General features: G+C 36.1%; 1 protein-coding gene across 1 annotated transcript in view; it reads right to left on the minus strand.

Annotated features, from left to right (window-relative positions):
• Positions 1-13804, minus strand: part of LOC144453051 (USP6 N-terminal-like protein) — a 50461-nt gene that overhangs the window by 23201 nt on the left and 13456 nt on the right. The window lies entirely within an intron of this gene.

Consider the following 13804-nt stretch of genomic DNA (forward strand, 5'->3'; position numbering starts at 1 on the left):
GATGAATAACAAATACAGAAATTGTTAGTTATGAATAAATTATATTTACCTAGTACTAGAACATTAATTATCTGACTAAATAAGTAGATGTTATTCCCCAAGTCAAGGAAAATACTTGTGACTTAAGGGGCCTTCTCACTACGAGTCACTAGACTCATAATGACAATACCCCTTAGGTCACGAGTATTTCCAGCTGAATGAAGAAAATATTGGGAATAACATAATTATACCATTGCCAGTAATATATAGAAATCCGGGAAAGTAATGGAAATTTTAGGTATTTTGACTCATATTTTGAACACAGTAGAACCAGTGATGTAGACACACGTTGTCATGACATAGAACATAGACCTTGTGGAGGGTCTATGCATAGAACGACCAGAGTATATATTCCATATTTTTTGTTGAACCTGGTTCATGCATGATATAATAAATAAAATCTATACATGATGTTTAACTTTTTCCAAATGAAAAGTTCATCTAAAGGGTGGTTACTGGTATAATGAATTATTTCAACTGCAATCTAGTGGTTAGACTGTAAGATACATCATGTCACTCTGCCTTCACTGGTGTGAAAGGGGGTTTGCTGATGTGTGAGGGCGCCCTGTCATGGCGTACCCCACAGACCCTCTAGTGATAGAATGAATTATTTTAGAGTTAGACAGTCATTTAAATATCCCCTTCACTGTGACTATGAGAATTGAGTTCATATCAAAATCAAAAGTTGTGTAACTTTGCCCTGACCAGTATGAAAGGGGATGACTGATGTGTGAGGGAGCCCCCCCCCCCCCCAGCCCCTTAACTATGACTATGAGAATTGAGTTCATAAACCACTTATTTAATGTAAACAACAGTTGTCACTCATATGTCCTACATTTATAACCAAATTATTAATGGCCCTACTCTGTTATGTACACATTCAACCACATACTACCAGTAACAAAACTAGATTGTATTAGGTGACACTATCAATCATAGAGAAATGACACGAAAAACCACTGAAGCATAGAAAGTCTGCACATATGCAGTGACTCTGTATACTCTAACCTAATTTATAATCTACTGACACTGCATTTTTGAAACATCAATTTTTAAAAATATTTGCATGTTTATTCGGACACTTCAAAATTTGGTGCTTCCCTATCACTAATCACATGTATATAAGGTTGCTGTACACTGTAAGCTATCTTGTCTCACTCTGTCTTCATCGGCCTGCTCTAAAGGAATTGACCATTGTGTGAGGAACCGACGGCACCCCGTCATGGCATACCTTACTTCACAGACAACAGAAGTTGTAGACTGTAAGATATATTGTGTCACTCTGCATTCACAAGCTTGCTCTAACAGGGGTTGACCATCGTGTGAGGTCACCCTGTCATGGGTACCTTACTTTGAAGAGCATGCATGGTTGTTGTAATTCACAAGAAACCCCACTGTTTATAATTTTGACACACAATAAAAACTTAACACTTGTATTATATCTCTGTATACATATTTGTATGTGTTATGCCACAGGAGGCTCTGGCTTGATTGACATGTGATGTCATCGCTGACCTCACAGTCACAGAGAGTGAGCCATATGATGTCATCGCTGACCTCACAGTCACAAAGAGTGAGCCATATGATGTCATCGCTGACCTCACAGTCACAAAGAGTGAGCCATATGATGTCATCGCTGACCTCACAGTCACAAAGAGTGAGCCATATGATGTCATCGCTGACCTCACAGTCACAAAGAGTGAGCCATATGATGTCATCGCTGACCTCACAGTCACAAAGAGTGAGCCATATGATGTCATCGCTGACCTCACAGTCACAAAGAGTGAGCCATATGATGTCATCGCTGACCTCACAGTCACAAAGAGTGAGCCATATGATGTCATCGCTGACCTCACAGTCACAAAGAGTGAGCCATATGATGTCATCGCTGACCTCACAGTCACAAAGAGTGAGCCATATGATGTCATCGCTGACCTCACAGTCACAAAGAGTGAGCCATATGATGTCATCGCTGACCTCACAGTCACAAAGAGTGAGCCATATGATGTCATCGCTGACCTCACAGTCACAAAGAGTGAGCCATATGATGTCATCGCTGACCTCACAGTCACAAAGAGTGAGCCATATGATGTCATCGCTGACCTCACAGTCACAGACAGGTGATGTCATCAGTGAGTTACCAATCACCACATCATGTGATGTCATCAGTGACCTCACTCACAGACAAGTGATGTCATCAGTGACCTCACAGTCACAGACAGGTGATGTCATCAGTGAGTTACCAATCACCACATCATGTGATGTCATCAGTGACCTCACTCACAGACAAGTGATGTCATCAGTGACCTCACAGTCACAGACAGGTGATGTCATCAGTGAGTTACCAATCACCACATCATGTGATGTCATCAGTGACCCACACTCAGACAGATTATGTCATCAATGACCTCACGATTACAGACAGGATATGTCATGTTAATTGTATTCATCTATTTATAGCATCTAGATTAATATTTTGCCATAAATTAATTATCAAAAATTAACAATTATCATCTGGATTTTAATTTGTCTATGTGTAGTTCTATCACTGTTGTGACATTAGAGTTCAAACTATAGAATATATACTTCGCACCCTCACACCCATGTAGTGTGGCCATGGAATTCTGACGGTAAAATTCATGTTATATTGCCAAAATTTCACTCCGTGGTAGAAATAGATCCAAGGTCAAAGGTTACCACTTTAACATTCCATAACTCTAACTATTATGTGAAGTATAGACTGTCGACAGTCGTTCGTGCCTTTTTTGCTACTTTTCATCTAAATCAAAGTCAACGCTCACTCTGTAGCACTGAATACTAATGCGTACTGATAGGAACTGCGATTGCCGAAGGCACGTACTCTGAGTGCAGAAGGCACACGCTCGTGCCTCCAGCACTCGCTGATCAGTACGTGGTTAAAGTATTGCTCCGGATCGGAGCGAGGCAATGACTTTAGTTTAGATAAAACGTAGCAAAAAGGCACGAACGACTGTCAACAGTCTATGTGAAGCATAGCAAACTGAAATCAAGAATTTAAAATTATGATATTAAGATAAAACATCTGTTCAAGTAGTTACTTGTTACAAGGTTTCAGTTTACAAACACAATGTATCAGTAAAAATGATACTTTTATTTCTGATAGGTTATAGCAGTTCTTTCTACTGGTAGAAATTACATTATGCTGAGATGTAACATTAGTTTGTCATTCCCTAAGTGGAGTGAACTGTAAACAATGGCATACATACACAATATAATACATGTACAGTACAGTACATACATGTACATGTACAATGTATGGATACAACATGTAGATGTATTCTCACGGGGGGGGGGGGGCAGTACTCAATACAAAATTAGTAGCAGAGCATTATAGACTTAATATCTGTACTATAATTGCATTTAATATGTTTGATAGTTTGAAATGTACACCCTAATTTACAAGACAAAATTTCGATTTTAGATTTTGGAAGAGGAAAGCTTGGTTTTCTGGTTATATTTTGTTTAACCCTGTACTGAAATAATACTTACAGGAAATAGTGAAATTTACATTGAAGGTAGACAGGAAATAACACTTAATTTATATTTTGTACAGGTTTCTTACTTCCTCTACAACCACGACAGTTTATGACGCAGTGAATGCATTGTCTGTGTGTGTTGTGTATGTATGATGCAGTACTGTGTTGTACTATAGTGGTCTAAGGTTGGACATTTCACCTAAAAGAGAACTTTACACAATAGGTGACAATAGGAAGGTATGTTGTCCTATAGAATTCACCACACACCAAAAGAAGACAGATTGATTCCTTTAGGACTACATGTATGTGATAAAAAACATTTTAGTAATCTGTAAACTATAGCTATCACTGGGCCACTGCTATTTTTATGGTTGTGAAAGTCAGAACCTGTAAAATTATGGTGTGCCTAGATGGTATATTTTAATAGAGTTGATCTACATGTACATTCATTCCTTTGTTATAAATGTATGTAATTTAATAGAGAGAGAGAGAGAGAGAGAGAGAGAGAGAGAGAGAGAGAGAGAGAGAGAGAGAGAGAGAGAGAGAGAGAGAGAGAGAGAGAGAGAGAGAGAGAGAGAGAGAGAGAGAGAGAGAGAGAGAGAGAGAGAGAGAGAGAGAGAGAGAGAGAGAGAGAGAGAGAGAGAGAGAGAGAGAGAGAGAGAGAGAGATATATCAAAGAGGACTGAAGCCACAAATAGCCTCTAGACAAATAATACTCTCAATGTGTTGGGACTAGACTATCAACAAAATGGCTACCCTAGTCTGAAGGCTGTACACTGGAATGATGACCTACATCTCACTGAAAGTCCCTGGGGTACCATTGAATACTTTCTCTCAGAGAACGGGAAGTTGTTGAAACGATACATGCATGCATGCACGTGCACACACACATGCATACACACACACACACACACACACACACACACACACACACACACACACACCTACATGATACATACATACATACATACATACATACATACATACATACATACATACATACATACATACATACATACATACATACATACATACATAGATTACATACATACATACATACATACATACATACATACATATATACATACATACATACATACATACATACATACATACATACATACATACATACATACATACAAGCACACGCATGAATGCATGCACACACACATGCACAAATGCTGCACACACACACACACACACACACATATATACACACACAATTCAGTGTGGACAAGTGAAGCATGGTATTTGTTCTGTAGACATTGACATCTTTTCATTACATGCTGTAAACAAAGAAACCCTACTACAATGTATTTATAACTTCAGCTTCAGACAGTACTTGTAATAGCTATGTTTTATAACAGAATTAGATATTGTCTGATCACTGGATTTATACATTGTGAGCTAGTAATCCCAATCGAGTTGCATAACTTTTGTCAACACTGATAGTTCAATTCACAATAGTTTCAGTTTTGCAATAGCCTAGAGACTTAGCTTAATCTGGCTCGACATATACATGTACCGCTGAATGGCATTGGTAAGCTAGATGACAAAGTCTCTGAGCTAAATGTAGAATAGGAGAATACTGTAACTTACACAGGGTTAATTAAATACTGTACACAACGTTTTTGAACACCTTGATTTCGCTAGGATTTGTTAACCTACAATGTAGCTTACCCCTATATCCCTTGGCTACTAGTATTACATGTAAACTGAATACAGATTAATCCATGAACCACAGTACACACAGCCTAGGGAAACAGACTGTTTTTATGTGACCTGCAGTACATACAGTCTCTGCAAGGTAAACAGACTGTTTTTATGTGACCTGCAGTACATACAGTCTCTGCAAGGTAAACAGACTGTTTTTATGTGACCTGCAGTACATACTGTCTCTGCAAGGTATACAGACTGTTTTTATGTGACCTGCAGTACATACAGTCTCTGCAAGGTATACAAACTGTTTTTATGTTACCTGCAGTACATACAGTCTCTGTAAGGTATACAGACTGTTTTTATGTGACCTGCAGTACATACAGTCTCTGCAAGGTAAACACACTGTTTTTATGTGACCTGCAGTACATACAGTCTCTGCAAGGTATACAAACTGTTTTTATGTTACCTGCAGTACATACAGTCTCTGTAAGGTATACAGACTGTTTTTATGTGACCTGCAGTACATACAGTCTCTGCAAGGTAAACAGACTGTTTTTATGTGACCTGCAGTACATACAGTCTCTGCAAGGTATACAAACTGTTTTTATGTGACCTGCAGTACATACAGTCTCTGCAAGGTATACAAACTGTTTTTATGTGACCTGCAGTACATACTGTCTCTGTTTGTTTGCACAAAAAATTACAAGTTGAGAAAAAGAGGATTAATTATTGAAATCCTAATCCCAACAGGACCTTTATAAATGAAAAGAAAAGTACATGTACTGATGTAGTGCTGGTTCAAAAGTGACAGGCTAATTTTCCAGGGCGTTCAATCGACATTGACTATTTATAAAACCATTGTACCTGTAATTCTGTATCAAGATGGAATAAAAACAAACCACACCACACAAGTGTCAATGCATTGCATACACTCATCAATCACAGTATGGGTTTACTAGAGTTTAGTCTCAGTGAATGTACAATGTATCGAGGTCAGATAATATCACTGATTGCACTAAATTAACAAGTACAGTGTCCTCTCTGGCAAAGATAGCAACTAATTTGCATATTAATTTACATATAAATAAAGTGATAATTTCCAGCAACGATTTGTAACATTCTAGGGAAGACTTCATATAGTTATCACAACACAACACATCTTGTTTGTCAACAAATAACCTAACTGTTTTTGGTTAGGTCAAAGGTCAAAGGTCAATATTGGTATTACAAGTATTTTGTTGTTTTGTCATCTAATTTGCATATCCAGATGAAGAGTTCTTGTCAATAAAATAATGGTTAAACAACAGCTAACATGTCTAACTCCTATTATCAATTCTCAGTACCTGCAGTAGCACTTTACTTCATGCTAGAGGGTCAAAATAGAACAAGAAGGTTGACTTATTCTCACACGCATCTATAGTATTAGTAATGCATGTGTAGCAAGTTCTGGTGTCGATCAACAAAATTGAAATCGTTATTTTTATGACAAACCTAGGTGGTAGAATTCTATTGCAGGTACCAAGAATTATCAAACTAGTAGGTCTGGCTCATGTTATCGATTCTCAATTATCAACTTAGTTACTTATCAATTCTCAATTATCAAACTAGTATGTCTGGCACTGTTATCAATTCTCAATTATCGAAATAGTTTTATGTCTGGTTCAACTTATCAATTCTCAATTATCAAACTAGTATGTCTGGCACTATTATCAATTCTCAATTATCGAACTAGTATGTCTGGCTCAACTTATCAATTCTCAATCATCAAACTAGTAGTAGGTCCAGTTCTGTTATCAATTCTCAATTATCAAACTCTTATGTCTGTCACTGTTATCAATTCTCAATTATCACAATACATGTCTGATTCTGTTATCAATCTCAACCTAACTATTAATAAATTCATTCTGGCAATCAATTATCCCGCCTTTGTCTGTAAGTCTGACTCAGTAACTGCAATGCCATTGATCTCATGATTTCTAGCCATAAATATTAAACATAGCATTATACCCCTTGATGATGCTGACAAGACATCAGTGGAAATTTGGGATTCAATTCCGGGAATATTTTGACTCTGTGAATGCAAATTTTCATTACTTTAGTATATAAACCCAGAGTACATGAACATTCATTCTTATAATATTAAACATGTTTCAGTAATAACATATATATATTTTGTATTCTATGCAACTATTCAGATGAAACAAATTGTGATATAGTAAACGGTCAGATATGGAAAATACCCAGGTCCATTTTCAAAGTTTCTACAATATAGATATATTATAATAAAAGTATTGATGTATTCAAAAGTACTGACATTGTTTACAAAATGAAAACCACATAGAGTCCATGAACGTTCATTCTCACAATATTAAACATTGTAATATTTGTATGTACTTATTCAGATCAAACAAAATGATAAAATAAACGGTCACATATGGCAAATACTCTTTAGAAATTTGCAACAGTATAACTATATAATAATAATATATTTCAAAAGACATATTCAAAAGTACTGATGTTGTTAACAAAATGAGAATCACAGACACTGAATTGAGAAATACTGTCTATCTACGTATCAAAGCTAGGATTTCATTTTGGCATTATGCCATATTAATAAATCATGTCAATACAGGATATGAAAATAACACAGACAACAAACTCAAAACCGTCTCAGTTTATACAATAGTGTTACTAATGACAACAGTATTTCTTGATGATGTCACTGTTACATGTACATATTAAATTCTAAGCAATCTCACCTGGTCTTATTTATATGTATATTACACAATATTAATTTCACTTTTTCCTTTGAAATTATGAAAAATAGATTAGTTGATAGCACATCAGAAATATATATACATATTTCTGATGTGCTACATGTATGTATATATCATTTTAAGAATTAAACCATGCACAAGCCAAGTTATTGTCTTTGAACATAAAATATGGATTATATACCCTGATACATCACTGGTTCTTTGGTGTTCAAAGTATTAATCAAAACATTCTAAATTGTCATTATTTTCCCCCTTTTTCCATTATTTATGCTTGATGAGGTATAATTATATTAGTCTCCAATATTTTTCTTCATTCAGCCAGAAAATACTCATGACCTAAGGTTTTTGTCTCTACTCGTTGTGACCAGGCCCCTTAGGTCACTCATATTTTCCTTGACTGAACAAAAACAAAATATTGGGGATTAATATCTAATTATTTTGTGGTGTGATAAGTTCATGTATTGGGCTGGTGATAAAATGTATAGAATTCCAACAATAGAATATTCCTCTCAACCTAGACATAGTTATTTATGTCAACTGAGCATAAAATAAACATGATCTCACACTTTCTGATTTGCCCCATCAAGGCAGTGTCTTCACTAGGTTGTTTACATGCATCGCTAATCTGTAACTCTCGCCTACACTAAATCTCAAACTGAGAGTAGGCGAGACTAAGAGAGCCAACGTGCCCTCTAAGCCAATTTGATGCACCACTGATGCACACAATTTCTAGTGATGCACCAAAATTTGATGTTCCCCTATCTCTTACTATGTGGTGACCAGTGTGCCCTCTAAGCCAATTTGATGCACCACTGATATACACAATTTCTAGTGACACACCAAGATTTGATGTTCCCCTATCTCTTACTATGTGGTGACCCACAAGAAATATCAGTTTTTCTCATTTGGACTCACAACAACAAAATTTGACTATCCTTAGAGGGAACACTGGGGGAGAGCTATCGTATACACAGATCAATAATATAGACAGTTTATGTCTGCAAAATAAGGCAGACACATCAAAATTATGTATGTTATTGTATAACAGATTATTTCCTACTAAATATAGCTTGCGGCAGATAGATAACACTAGACAATCCACTAAGAGGTTTACAATTGAAGTAATATTATAGTGTTATTAAATGGCATATAAATATTGACATATCTTTCTATTGTCTCAAATGTCTGGGAACAGCTTAAAAAACTAGGCATATCAAATTTTAAGCCTTGTTTATAACAATGCCATTTTCAAATGAAAATGCCACTATTTTGTTACGTTTGCACATACATGTACTGTCTACACAGAAATAACAAAAATGCACAACAATTGTGTTGCGTTTGCACATACTGTCTACACTGTGATGACAAAAACTCACATGAAAATACAAGAATTTAAAAATGCTGCTGAAAGTTGGTCATTGTGAAAACGATTTATTTTCAATCAAAAATGTAATATGTGTTCACAGACGAAATACTTGATATGGATGCTATAAATGATTGTGGTACATACAGAAAATGCTTTACTTTGGTGTTATGGGTTGTACTTGATATGGATGCTATAAATAATTGTGGTACATGTACATACAGAAAATGCTTTACTTTGATGTTATGGGTTGTACTTGATATGGCTGCTATAAATGATTGTGGTACATACAGAAAATGCTTTACTTTGGTGTTATGGGTTGTACTTGATATGGATGCTAATAATGATTGTGGTACATACAGAAAATGCTTTACTTTGGTGTTATGAGTTGTACTTGATATGGATGCTATAAATAATTGTGGTACATACAAAAAACACTTTACTTTGATGTTATGGGTTGTACTTGATATGGATGCTATAAACGATTGCGGTACATACAGAAAATGCTGTACTTTGATGTTATGAGTTGTAATACCCTTACATGTACTTATACAAATATGGGTTAAATGTATATGTACATATAGTAGTATAGTATTCTAAAGACATGTTGATGTATTAAAACACATATAATAGACTAGTGTAATTATCTGCTAGCTTATTTCAGCTTAGTTGGCTTTCTGATTTGCCGTAACTGTCTAACTTTATGCTTGCGATGTCATGAATTTAAAACAAGGACGTCAAATATTGTGAAACAGACTATCTGGTGTGAAATTTACACATGCAGACAGGCAACACACTTTCATATTCAGTTTAGGTTTTCATTTCAGTATGGCTCCCTTTAGGATAAGGTTGTTGTATTTTCTATGTGAACGTCATACTAAATCTAGAATGTAGTCAATTTTACAGATTGCTTTGTGTATGGGATAATTGCTTAGCCTGAAATCCTGTTGTGTGGGAATTTCAGTTTCCCTTGTCCTCTGTCACGGTAAGGTGTGTTTTCTACAGGACGTTATGTCATTTGGGGTCATAGGTCAAATCAGTCACTTCCGTGTCTCAGTCTCAGTATTATTTCTAGACTTGCTGTATAGACAAAATACACATCAATACTGTATAGTGCACATGGAAATGACAATCTCATATACAGGGGTGAACAAATCATTTTGTGAACTGGTGGTCCCCGGACCAGTGCCTTAAAAAATCCAGTGGTCCTGCTGAAAGAATTAGTGGTCCCGCTAATGTGAAACATTAGATCTTACCTATGAATCAGTATATTCAGATGATTTTTTAACATAGTTATTAACAGTAAGGAACTGGTCCGACGGACCAGACAAGGTAAAATTTGTGTGGTCCGCCCAAAGAAATCGCTAGTCCCGGACCCAGGACTAGTGGATTTGTTCACTCCTGCATAAAATGTTTGTTATATCTTCCAAAAATTGTTCAATACGGCACCTTACATTTGTATATAATTTGATATTTTCCCCAATATTTTTCTTCGTTCAGCCAAAAAATACTCGTGACCTAAGGGTTGTCACTACAAGTCGCTAGATGAGTAGTGACAAAGTACCCTTAGGTCACGAGTATATAATCCTTGGATGAACGAAGAAAAATATTGGGTAATAATATGTAAGAATACATGAATGTACGACACTGCACATGGAAATGACAATCCAATGAAATGTTTGCTACATGGATATCTTCCAAATATGGTTTCAATACTGCACCAAATGACAATATATTCTTTCACTGAAAAATGATAAGCCACAAAGTATAAACACAAACAAAATGCTTGCATACTGTACAGCTGTGTAACAAATTACAAATGTACATTCACTGTAAAACCTATCAAGTATAGTACCCATGTGTACAAATGTATGTGTACATACATTATTCAAAATCATGATTACTACACTAGAACTGCAGCTCATAAATCTCTCTATCTGATTTGTTAACATGATGTCAGCCTAATCTTACACCTTGCTCACCTGGTGTCCTTTTTGGGATGGTACATGTACAAGAATTACCACCTCCAGTTGCTAACACATGTTGGTGAGTTGTTATTGCCAGCCCAGTGTTAGCAGTGAGCTAGCCTGCTCTAACGTTTGGGATGGTATAACTAAGGCAACACATGCTGGATAATGTTGGTGCACGAGTTGCTAATGCCAGCCTACTGTTACATTGTAGCGGTGACCAAGCCTGCTAACATTGGGCTGATATGCATGTAGCTAAGGCAATACATGCTGGTGAGTTACCACTGCCAAACCAGTGTTAGCACTGAGCTAGACTGCTCCAACATTGGGATGGTATATATTTTTTTCTGTGTGAGTGTCTAGTTCAGGTTTTCCATTATTTTCCAAATGGTCTCTGTGTTATTTATTTCTTCCTATCAGATGTACAGCCATTACAGATTGGAAGAACTGTGATATCAGTTTCCCCATCCAATATTACTTGTGAGACTTCACATTTTTTCCGATTTTTTTTCTTCTCGAATGTGTAAAAAAAAAATTAGGGTTGGCGGGGAAAAACTAGGTGGGGTTGAGTATCCAATTGAACTTTTGTTCCAAACACAAACTTAAAAATTATGCCTGAATAGTGGGTCAATCTGTTGTCAAAGACTGAAGTACGCAGTCAAAACTTTTAGGTACAGTTTTCAAGTTTGTGTTGAAACAAAAGTTAAATTCAATACTATGATTTACCAGTACAGATGAATTTTCATTTGAACACATTTAACCCTTTTCACCACCGATTCCCACTATAGCAGGAACATGAAAGCACTAAGCTAGTAAATGTGTATAAATCCATAAAGTACTTTGTCAGTGTCACATACCTCATCTCCTGTATAATTTATACTCGGTAGTATCTAGTAATTTGATACTCCTTGTACTTTTAATGATGCTAGTATAACTGAAATGGTTTTACACAGACTGACATGACCTTTACACAAACTAATACGACCTTTACAGTATCACTGCAGTGCATTATGGGTTTTTGTCACTCGTGTGTGAGCTTACCTATATATACAACACAGGGATTGAGATTAACAGTAGTCCCATGCCTACAGACTACCAATTTTTGTCATGGAGCTACCATAATTTGTAGCTGGTAGCCCACTCAGACTACCACTGATTATGTGATGAAGATGGAAGATTTATGGACATGAAAGTATTTTAATAATACATATATTTCCAATAGAGGAAATCTGTTTTCAGTTCAGGAATATCGGACTACAGGTCACAATCCTTGGGCTACCAATTACTGACATTGGCAGCCCACTAGGCGTACCAAAGAAAAAAGTTAATATGAAGCCCTGCAACAAGATACAAATCAATGTACACATGTACATGTACATGCAAGTAACCAAGAACATTGTAGGATTTCAGAGTGTCCTAATCTTAGATCACTATCATGCACTTCCGCCAAAATTTTTTTGCACATTATTGAACCTATAGTATCAGTATACTGTAAAGTGTTATGCAGAGATTGAAAATTTTAAAATATGATGTCGCTAAAATGTCTTCTGTACACAACAGTACTTTACAGTAGACTGTTTTAGTGACATTTTAGTGACACCATTCTTATTCATATTTTCAAATATTCACTCTCAGCAAGATATGTGCCCAAATGTCTTTTTAATAGTTAACTGTCTGCAGATACTCTGATGCGCAATGGGTTCAAAATAAACTTTTGTTGGGGAAGTTAGATGTACATGCAACTCTTACTCGATTGTGTAGGTACCTCATAAGGTTTTCTACCATGAGTTATTGAGCTACATATAAAACTTTGTTGTTTTTCATATTCCAGCCCCCCCCCCCCCCCCCCCCCCCCCGAAAGAGTTCATTTTTAACCCCATAGTTTTATACTAGTATGTATCTGACAGAACCGATACTTCCCTACATCATACCCAGACTTTCTACGAAACTAAGCCACCTACCTACATGTACAGGGCTCGAAATTAACTTTTTTAGTTGGTAGTCACTTTGACTACCACTTTTTAAAACTGGTAGTCAACAGGGAAGATTTGGTAGTCATTCTTTTTTTCAGCATTTAATAATTTATGCATAAACAAAACATTAAGTAATAAACGTTCTGATAACACCTGAGTTTTTTTCATGAAATTAGTGACATTCATATTATGCAAACATTTGACCTGTCCTAAAATAATACATGTAATATCATACTAGTATCATAGTAAGTAAATATCATATAAATGATTATTGTGTGTACCAAGCTGTTATTTTGCAATGTCCACTTGGAAACCTCAAACTGACAGTGACACATATTTTGGCATAACACGTACATAATAAATATACACATATTTTACATTCATTCAGTCACACACACATATATACATGTACAAACACCCCAACCCCCCCCCCCCACCCACCCACCCACAAACACACACACACACACACACACACACACACACACACACACACACACACCAAACAGTTACT

Source organism: Glandiceps talaboti, chromosome 23 (genome assembly GCF_964340395.1).
Source record: "Glandiceps talaboti chromosome 23, keGlaTala1.1, whole genome shotgun sequence".
Taxonomy (NCBI): domain Eukaryota; kingdom Metazoa; phylum Hemichordata; class Enteropneusta; family Spengelidae; genus Glandiceps; species Glandiceps talaboti.